Below are 10292 nucleotides of genomic sequence, written 5' to 3'. Positions count from 1 at the left end.
CTCCTTGAAGACCTGCACAGAGGTCACTGCTGAGTCATGGAAAATCTGGGTAGCCTTCCAGCCCTTGGCTTGACTTGGAGAACGCAGGTCAAAGGCAAAGATCTCCCCAGAATGACAGCCAATAAACAGCAAAGGAGTCTTGACTGCAAACTGCTGGGCCAAGACATCACTGTTGGTCCCGTATGACTGCCGGTGTCCTGTCACCACATTGGTCAACAGGACCCTCCGAGACAAACCTGTACTGAAGCAGTTATTTGCCTGGACGTTCAAGGACCAGGCACAGGACCAGGCCCCGGGGATCCGGAAACTGCAGAGCATGCCAGGCTGGTCTGTACCTTGGTGACTGCTGACAAACAGTGATGCAGGGAGCAAGGTGGCACAACCTGGCGTCTCTGCAAGGCCCATGAGGCACAGCAGTATGTGGGAGTCCAAGTGATTAAGTGAGGCCCAGCACACAGAGTTCACCTTCCTGTTGGTAAAGTACAGGTTTTCGTGCATGTGCACCTCAAACGTGGGGGCCTTCAGACCCTGCAGGTTGATGATGCCGTACTTGGAGCCGCCGATTTTGACATCATTCACAGTGAAGAGGCGGTCACTGGTAGTATCTGCCAGGATGAAGTTAAACCGGTCACTCGCCAGAGCAGAAGGGTCTGAGCTCTGAATCTCTACCTTTTTCCTCTCCATGCAGCTCACACGCAGCTCATGGGATAAACGGCAATAACTGGAGAAGTTGAGGAAACACAGCTGGTTTTTTCGTAGGATGGAAGATGCATTAAATCCCACTCTGGTAATTTTCTTTTTCTGTGTGTCCTCTTGCTGCAGCAGCTGCAGCCTCCTGCTCTCCATCTCCTTGTGCTGGATGCCCTCCTTTGTGAGGGGGTTGCAGTTGTTGTGACCCGGGAGCAAACGGAAGTATCGGTTCTTTTCAGGGTCAAAGTAAAAACCTGGAAGATCTGGCACTGAAGACTCTCCAGTTCTGCTGGACGAGGTTGAAGGGGACTCAACATCATGGTGGCCAGAATCTTGTGAGCTCTGAGATGACCCTGTGGTGTACCTCTCACTGGAATCACACTGCCCAAGGGCAGGGCCCTGATGGTGGCTTCGCCCACGTCTTCTCCTACTCTTCCAGATGTTCCTATCCATTTCCGTCCCTGCGCAGACAGACGCTGCTCTCAGCTACAACACTTCTGGGCTGGAGTTCCCAGAGGCGTGCGAAGATCCGGAAAGACCCCCATGTTCCGTGTTGTGGCAGCCCATAGGACTAAAGCCTCCTTTTCTTTTAAGATTTTAAAAAATTGTTGTGTGTTTATTTATGTATGTGTGTGTGTGTGCACACATGCAACATACACATATGCACTCATACACAAGTGCAGGTACCCTGAGAGGCCAGAGTTACGTTATGGAATGCACCTGGAGCTGGAATTACAAGAAGCTGTGAGCCCCTCAGTGTGGGTGCTACAATAGACCTCTGACCCTCTGCAAGAGCAAACGTGCTACTCTGTAAGTACCGGGCCATCTATCTCTCCAGCCCGAAAGGCTCCACTTCCAATACCTTCAGAATGCAGAAAGACCTGGGAACTGAGGCACCACTGGTACATGAAGAACACGAAGACTGGATTTTTAAATGCAATTCATGACCAATATGACTATATATAGATAGTATAGACTACTTATTTAAACTTAGCATTTTCTAAAATGCTTGCTACTACAAGATAAGAATCAATTAAAACATGAAATGATTACACTATCAGGTAACTTCAATTCTTCAAGGATTTAAGACAATGCTACTTTTAGATTCAATAAAAAAAATGGGTATTTTACTTTATTATATTGTTAGAGGCACACAATGGCAAGCATGTACAGGTCAGAGAACAACTCTCAGAAGCTGGTTCTGTTCTAACACAATGGGTTGCAGAGGTCAAAGGTCACCAGGCTTGCCAGCAGGTATCTTCCCCTGTTGAACCATCTTGCCAGCCCAGCATTCAGAATATATAAATCTGATCATGGTTATCTTCCTATAATCTTACTATGAATGTCCATGGTACTGGCTTGGTTGGTGCTCCTATTTTTCCAAAGGCTCTCTCCTACTCTATTATTTCCTCAGGAATTCCATCTGCCACACACAACTACCTCATCAATATTCTTACACAAACCAGCTACAGTCAATCTGTCCAACTAACCTAGCCATACCAGTCTCTAGATGTTAGCTATTTTTAATAAATTTACTATCATCTTTCTTGGGAAAACTCTATGGACACATTTTCACATCCACTGGGAAGGTGTCTTCTCCAACACAAGGAGTGAGGTTGTAAATCAGAGTGACAACATGCTATCACATGGATTAACCTTGAAAACATGCCACACGGCAATAAGCCATTCTTACAGAAACAACCACGGTATAAAGGCATTTACATGTGCTTCCTAGAATCCTCAAGTTCACAGAGACTGCATGATAGAGGTCACAAATGGCTATGAGGAAGGTGTACAGAGTTATTCTTATGGCAAAGCATTCTACTGGGAAGAATGATTATAAAAATAACTATATAAAAGTGATTATTGCAAAATATAACTGCCACTGGACTACATACGTTAAAACTGTTTAAAATCCTACTTCTTCTCTGCTACCCCATTCAGTCACCCCTTTTAGAGACCAGTTTCCTAGCTGATCCCCAAAACAGCTCTCTAAGGAATCCACAGTCAACACAGATGGATTGGAAATCAGGCTTCAGGACCAATGTGTAAGAGAAGGTGGAAAGAGCCAGAGGCAGTGGGTGACTCCGAGGAAACAGCATCTGTCAAAACAACAAGGCCAATACATATATGAGTTCAAAGACTTAACAGCATGCACAATGCTCTCAAAAGGTTGGACCCAGACAAAACTGTAGCAAAGAGAAGAGGAAGTGGCAAAGCCCCACCCCTAACCAAGAAGATACAGCTGATATGTGCCCAAGCCCAGGAGTAGTTGGCCAACACAAAACAGACAGGTTGATTTAGGGTTTTGGTTTGGATTTGGGGCAATCCTATGCTTTTTGTTTGCTTTGTCATTTGTTTTTTCTCTTACTGGATTTCATTTGTTCATTTGCTTTTTGTTTTTGAGAGACAGAGAAAGTGAGAGAACATGAAGTGAGGTGGCAAGCATCTCAAAGGAAAGAATATGATCAAAATATATTACATGAGAAAAAATTTTAAAAGGAACAAAATGGCTAGTTCTGCCAACATTTGTTCAATACATAACGAACACTTAAAATTGGGAACTTTGCATGTCTCTTTAAGAAATAATATGTCCCATAAGACAGAAACTGTTAGTATTCACATTTCATAGATAAAAAGTAACGATCTGGCAAAGTTAAGCGGCAGAACTGTTTTGTTTTTCCAATTATGTGCAAGTGTATATAGGTTACATGCATCACTATGCAAGTGCCCACAAAGGCTAAAAGAGAGCATTGTAGCCCTTGGAACTGGAGTTATAGACTGCAGTGAGCTGCCTGATATGAGTGCCAGGAACCAAATTCGTATCTACTTGAAGAGCAGCAAGTGCTCTGAACCACTGAGCCATCTCCAGCCTGAACTGTATTTTGAATGAAGGTAATCATAGAGCAGATCTGGAGCTATTCCTGGTTATCACCATTACTGTATTGCCTGTGGTGTTTTGTTAAGTGACAATAACAAATGAGAACTATAGGTAAGATAGGGTTTGTGGGGGAAGAGAGCTATATACCCCAGCATGAAAACATTGTAGTTTGAGTATGTAATGCCTCCCCTCCCCTCCCATCCCGGTCTAATGTATTAGGGGCTTGGTTGTCTGCTGACAGACTTTCAGAAGTGTCTGGATTCTGAGGGCTCTGACCTAATCAATGTATGAATGCCCTGATGGATTCATCTCTTGACTGTATTGCTGGGAGGTGATAATGAGTAGGAGGCGGGGTCTACTGGAATAAATAAATCACTGGAGTGTGAACTTGGGGCTATAACTTGCCCTTGACCCTCTTGCATCTCCTTCTATGTACTTCCAGGCTGTCATGATGTGACATGCTGTGCTGGGCCATACCCTTCTCACCATAATAATCAACGAAAGTCTCTGAAATCAGGAGACAAGTGTCCCCAGGCTTAGGAGATAGCTTAGTCTGTAAGTGCTTGTCTGGTAAGCATAAGGACCCAAGTTCAACCCCCAGAGCTTACATAAAAAGCTGGACTTTGTATGTCCCGGGGCTCAGGAGGCAATAGGCAGAGGATCTGAAGCAGACTTCCCAAACTAGCAAGCCGAAAGTCCCAGTGAGAGACCCTTATCAAAAACTAGTTAAATGGCTGTCCTGAGAAACCATGCCAAAGGTCAAGCTCTGGCCTCCACACACATGTACACATATACGTACATGCACACACAGATATGTGTTCCTTCCTTGCTTTTCTCAAGTACTGCTCACCTCACGAGGATGTAAAAAGCCTGAGTAGTAACAATACTAGAACAGCTCTGCCCTCTCCAAACTTAAGTCTTCTGAAGAGAGTTGTTAACTGTATTAACCATTTGTCTCATCACTCTGACAAAGCACCTGACAGAAACAACATAAGGAAGGACCTACTGAGATGCACAATTTAAATGGTCTGCATGCACTGCTGCAGGAAGGGTGGAGATCTCCATGCACAGCTGCAGGAAGGGCGTAGAGGAGTTCCTGTTGGCAGAAGCCTGTGCCAGATTCCTCACATTACAACAGACAAGGAAGTACAAAGTCCCAGAACCAGAGTCCAGGCTGTAACCTTCAAGACCACTTCTAGTGACTAACCTCCATAGGCCCATTTCTCATATAGCACCAGCTTGGGAACAAGAATTCAAAACATGAACCTGCAAGGGTCATTTTAACTCCAAACCATAATTCTGATAAACTATGAAAGGGCACACCCTACTGAATGTTCTAAATCAAGAACAGCTTTGCCTCATGAGAATGACCTTTCAACAAACATTCAGATGTTTAAAGCAAAGAAAAGGGTGGGCAGGTTGGAACACACCTGTATTCCAGTGCTTATTAAGATGCCAAAGCAGAAAGACTTTAACTTCAAAGCCACGCTGGGCTGCACAGTGAACCTCTGCCTCAAGAAAATAGAGCAAAAAGCAACTGAAGAATAAGGAATCAGTATAGAATCCTAAGAGAAAGGAATTTATTATATTAATAAGGTTATTTTTATTGAAGAATATAAACCATGCACAGGTATTTGTTGTTTATATTTCATAACATTTGACCTTCAAATTTTTATGGGGAAATTTCAAGCATCTTTACCTCCCATTCCCAGCCATGCAACTATTTTTACAATCACTAGATAAATCATCCATACTAGGAAATACACACATATCTTAACTGTTCAACAAATAAATATACCCTGTAACACATATGTGCACACACATACCAGTCTGACACTGAACACTTATATCACTTTAGCAAACCTATCCGGTCAACTATCCACCATCAGCAGTCTTTAAACCCAAAGGCAGTCAATGGTCACTATTTTTACTTTTTACCATAGAGTAGCTCTGTCTTATCTAAAACTTAATATAAGTGAAATTATAGAATTCTGTATCTAGCTTCTTCTGCTGAGTGTGTCTGTGCTATTCATCTATGTCTCTTTTTACACTGGGAGTTCCTTTTTATTAATGAGTAGCTTCCTTGCAGGAAACTCCAGCCATTAGCTACTGAAAGATGTTTGGGTTGTTTCCAGTTGTCAGCTATTCTGAATAAATCTAGTACGTCTTCCTTTCAAAGAGCTCCTTATGAATGAGTGTTTACATTTCTCTTTGGAATACACAGGAGGACAATGTCCAGTAGTACGTGTTTCAACATATAAGAGGCTGCTAGAGGTATCATCTAAGAGGGTCCTGGGTATCTTCCTAAGGAAATCTCTGTTATGAGTCCTTGGAATTTTAGTCCTTCTGGCTATTTTTGATGGTTATCTTGCAGGCTAAACTTTCATCTCCCTAATGACTGACATGAGTATCTTTTTCTATATTAAAAACATAGTACATTTAGAGCATAAGACCAGAATAATTGTAAGAAAGAAAGAAAGGAAGGAAGGAAGGAAGGAAGGAAGGAAGGAAGGAAGGAAGGAAGGAAGGAAAAAGAAAGAAAAAAAGAAAGAAAGAAAGAAAGAAAGAGAGAGAGAGAGAGAGAGAAAGAGAGAGAGAGGGAAGGAGAGGGGAAGGAGGGAAGGAAGGAAGGAGGGAGGGAGGGAGGGAGGGAGGGAGGGAGGGAGGGAGTAAAAGAAGAGAGAGAAGCCCCATGAGAATAGGCTGAGAAGTTAGGCTAAAGGTCAAATTATGTGAGTGGGAATTGCTAATTCAGATGTAGACTTGTTTTGTTTGAGCTACTTCTAAGATAGCTGCATGGAATCATAAAATAGATCTGGAACACAGACAGGTTAGTGTAGAGTAGAAAATCAAGACATTGAGAATGCCTGGAGAGAGAAAAAAAATCAGGAGAGAATAGTCTAGAGCCAAGAATCAAGCAAATTCAATTTTTTTAATAACTAAATTGAAGAAAAAAGCTAAGTGAAAATAACTTTAACTTTGGCTTAACAGTGAAGAATGACGCAGAGTGGCAGAACATGCCCGCGATGAAGAGGAAGGGAGCCTATCCCAGCAAGAAGGAAGATACTAAAGAACACCACAGGGTCCTGTCTTCCCTGGAAAGCAAGAACAAAGTCTTCTGCAGAAAGAGACACTGTGGGAGCCTACAGAGACCGAATGACTGCATGGTAGGTACTAGGGCCGAGGGAAGCAGTCAACAGCAGAAGCCCTGCATCAGGCAGCCAAGCTACGCCAACATCTAACTGGGCTGATGCCCATGAATTTATCACAGTTTTTATAACCTTAAACTTAAAAATATACACACTTATACACTTATAATCTAAAGTTTATATATGTGTACATATATACACATGTGTATATGTGCACCCTTAGGGGTGCTTTCTACTGCAGCATTTAAGTGGTATAAAAATGAAGAAAACAAGTTAACAAGAGGAAAGGGAAACAGAGCAAGCTAATACACAGAAAAGTACAGTAGCTACAGTGGCAATAACTAACCTGGCTTCCTTGAAGGACACAAGTAATTAGCTAGGTGTAACAATCATTAACATAATTTTCATGCCAGCCAGAATAGGCTGCAGAGGAGGAGAAAAAAAAATTACAGGAAGTAAAACCGAGAACTCTAGCTAGTCATCCATGCAGTATTAGGCCAAGAAGAGTTACTATAGGACTAGAAATGCAGTTATACCAGTATCTTTTAGAATCTAAAGAAAGCTCCAGAAAGGCAGTGGGTGGCAGCCCACAGAGGGCTGATCCCGGGGATTAGATGCTTCTGAATGCCTTCTGGGCATTATTTAATTCTAGTAGTCATTTAGATGGTAAGGTGTGATGATGCTTGTACTTATGAAGGAAACAGCATTAAGTATAAAGGGGTTTATCCAAGTTACTCTCTTAAGCCATGTTATAAGAAAGTATAAGACACCTCAAACACCAAGGATTCAGGTTACCATAAGAACCCAAACAGAGTAGTTTCAGTTACAGAAATATATTAAATATTGATTATATTTCCAGTTCTGAATAGCCTCCCTCAGAAGCCCCATTAAGAAAGCATATATGTATGTATATGTATGTATGTTTGTGTGTGTGTATATATATATACACATATATACACATATATATCAAAGCCATTCTTATAAATTAATCTTTGAGCCAACATGAAAGTAATCTTCACATATCAGTAGCTAACTAGATTGCAAAGGAACAAGGAGTCCTATAAGGGGTTGCTAGCTGGAACTAGATATTTAACCTTTATAAGGACTGTAGTTAAGACATTTTGGTTCTTAAAATTCAAATCTACTTCTTTTCTACACACTAGTATAAAAATAACCAAGAACAAGGAAGGGCTGCAATGTTGTTAATACAAGAAAAATGGCTTGGGAAGCGTTAACCAGCATTTGCTAATTATAGGCTTATCAACAGAGGACATTCAAAAGAACCTATTTTTTGAATTAAGGGGGCGGAGACAAAAAATTGGGAGGTGGAATGGGTCCATGGAGTATGGTGGCAACACCTATAAACTTCAGGACTTTGGAGGCAAATGCAGGTGGGTTGAGGCCCAGCCTGGTTGGTCTATATAGCAAGTTCTGGGCCATCCAGAACAAGACTAAATCTAAAGCTGATGTCTATGAAAGCCATCATCTGTACCAGAAAATATTAAAAAGTACATAAGGGAATAGATGACTGTTACCACACTGAAAACTATAAATTCAGTGAGATTCCAATCACAATTCCAATAGTCATTGGGAATTGCTTGTTATTAGATTATTTTGGAAGGATGTTTGAAACTTGATAAGCTGACTTGAAAGTTTCAGAGAAGATTCACTTTATTAGATATCAAAGACACATTAGAATTGTTCCCATTTAACAGTGTGAGGCTGACGTGAAGGAAGACAAACCAAGTCAGTCCAGAGAATAGAAACAATGAAAATAAACTCACTGTCTTAGCCAGGCTTTTCCCACTGCTACAAGTACATGGCAGAAATCATTTTAAAGAGGGATTCCCTTTGACTTGGAGTTGTAATCCACCATGGCAGGAGGATGTGACAGAAGAGAGAAGCTCTTATCATGGTGTCATATCACAGTGGTCAGGAAACAGAAAAACAGGATGTCTGTCTATGCCAACAGACTTCCCATAGCACCTCCACCCTCGGGTTTCCGCCCACTTCTTGCTGTAGTGGGATGAGCTACAGTTCTAGAGATCTAACCCAGGGCCTATGCTAACACTCTAGCACTCAGTATATTCTCAGACCCTGGTTTTGGAAACAGGGCTCTGCTGTGTAGGCCAAAGGCGCCTTTAACTCTTGGCCTCTGGAGTACTGGGATTACAGCTGTGTACACCTTTTTTTCGTTCCCACATTCACATTATCTGCCTCTCAGTCTCTGACTGGGACAGCCCACAGTCAAGGCAGCTCTACCCTCAATTAATCCACTCTGGAAACACCCAGAAGTGCTCATTACTAAGGTCCTAGGCTTAGCTCAATCTATTAGGCTGACATTCAACATCAACTATACATTCAAGCATCAAGCAACAAATTAAAACACTAACAGAACTGAGTGTAAGAAAGATTAGAAAAGTATCTGCAATGCTTATTTCCTAAAACACTAATGTACAAATTATAAAAAGTAAGTGCCAGAAATCAATATAAAGCGAAAATACAGAAAATAAATGTAAAGCAAACAAAGAAGATTCAAAGAACTGGAAACCAGAGTGATTAAAGATGTTCAACTTCACTAGAAATTAAAGCAATAAATAAATTTTACATCGAACTCAAACAGGCCAACTGGAGGCTAGATAAAATTAAGAGAAACATGGTGGAAGGTACCAAGCTGTAACTTTTGAACCCCAAAGCAATACCTGAACCTAGACCCTCTGATCCCTACTTTCTGGTGCCTATCTCAGATCAACTCACACACTTGATTATCATACCATGTGCAAGCATTATAGCACAACTTGCCAAAAGACAAAACCCAGTTATCTCTCAGCAAAACTGACTCTTACTTAACAGAGGCTTTCAGAAATGAACTAAGGTTTTTAATGACAACTGGAATGCAGCTAGAAAGCAACAGGACATAAAACTGTTCAGATCATTTTATGTATATCTCAGACATACAAAAATAAGAGTGGCATGGCCAAAGGACCTTAGGACACCAGGTACAACAAAGTGACAGGCAGTAACAAAGGAGAACAGCTGAGAAGGAAAGAATTTCAAATGAAGAAAAGCTCCTACAAGTCAGGAAGCTACTGCAGGAGGATCACTGGTTCAGAGCACTTGGTGAGGGATGCACAGGAGGCCAAAGGTTAACTTCTCCTTAACCCTGAATTAGGCACAAAAGGTGTATGTTTTAGTACCTTCTAAATTTCTACAGTGTGTTTGATTTATTTCATTATTTATACAGAATTTTAATGGTATTTAAAATAGTAAGCTTGCTGAAAGATACAATGAAAGGAACTTGGAGATAAACAGAGGCTTTTGTCAAGGCAAAACTCATAAGCCCTTACAAAGACAGTACTTCAGATGGCAAGGCCATGACCTCCTAATGAGAGCAGAGCTGAGCCTCAGCAAGGAAGAAGGAAACTGGACGTCCTGGGCAGAGTGCTAAGGTGAAACAAGTCTAACTAGCTTGTTATCTCAGCTCGCTCAGCCTGGCCTCACGGGGATTTTTTCAGGTGACCTTGAATCTAAACAGTGCATTCTGCCTGGTAAAGCAAGAGACCTGTTACCAG

At 41.7% G+C, this 10292-nt stretch overlaps 1 protein-coding gene and 1 pseudogene across 6 annotated transcripts in view; both read right to left on the bottom strand.

Moving 5' to 3' along the window:
* LOC116094430 lies at positions 1-2930 on the bottom strand (annotated as a pseudogene). The gene has a single exon (XR_004120109.1). The product of XR_004120109.1 is annotated as a DDB1- and CUL4-associated factor 4 pseudogene (transcript).
* Positions 1-10292, bottom strand: part of Fbxw7 (F-box and WD repeat domain containing 7) — a 163436-nt gene that overhangs the window by 121276 nt on the left and 31868 nt on the right. The window lies entirely within an intron of this gene.

Source organism: Mastomys coucha, unplaced genomic scaffold (assembly GCF_008632895.1).
Source record: "Mastomys coucha isolate ucsf_1 unplaced genomic scaffold, UCSF_Mcou_1 pScaffold16, whole genome shotgun sequence".
Lineage (NCBI taxonomy): Eukaryota > Metazoa > Chordata > Mammalia > Rodentia > Muridae > Mastomys > Mastomys coucha.
The sequence above is the reverse complement of the archived record's forward strand: the minus strand, read 5'-3'. Positions and strand labels throughout refer to the sequence as shown.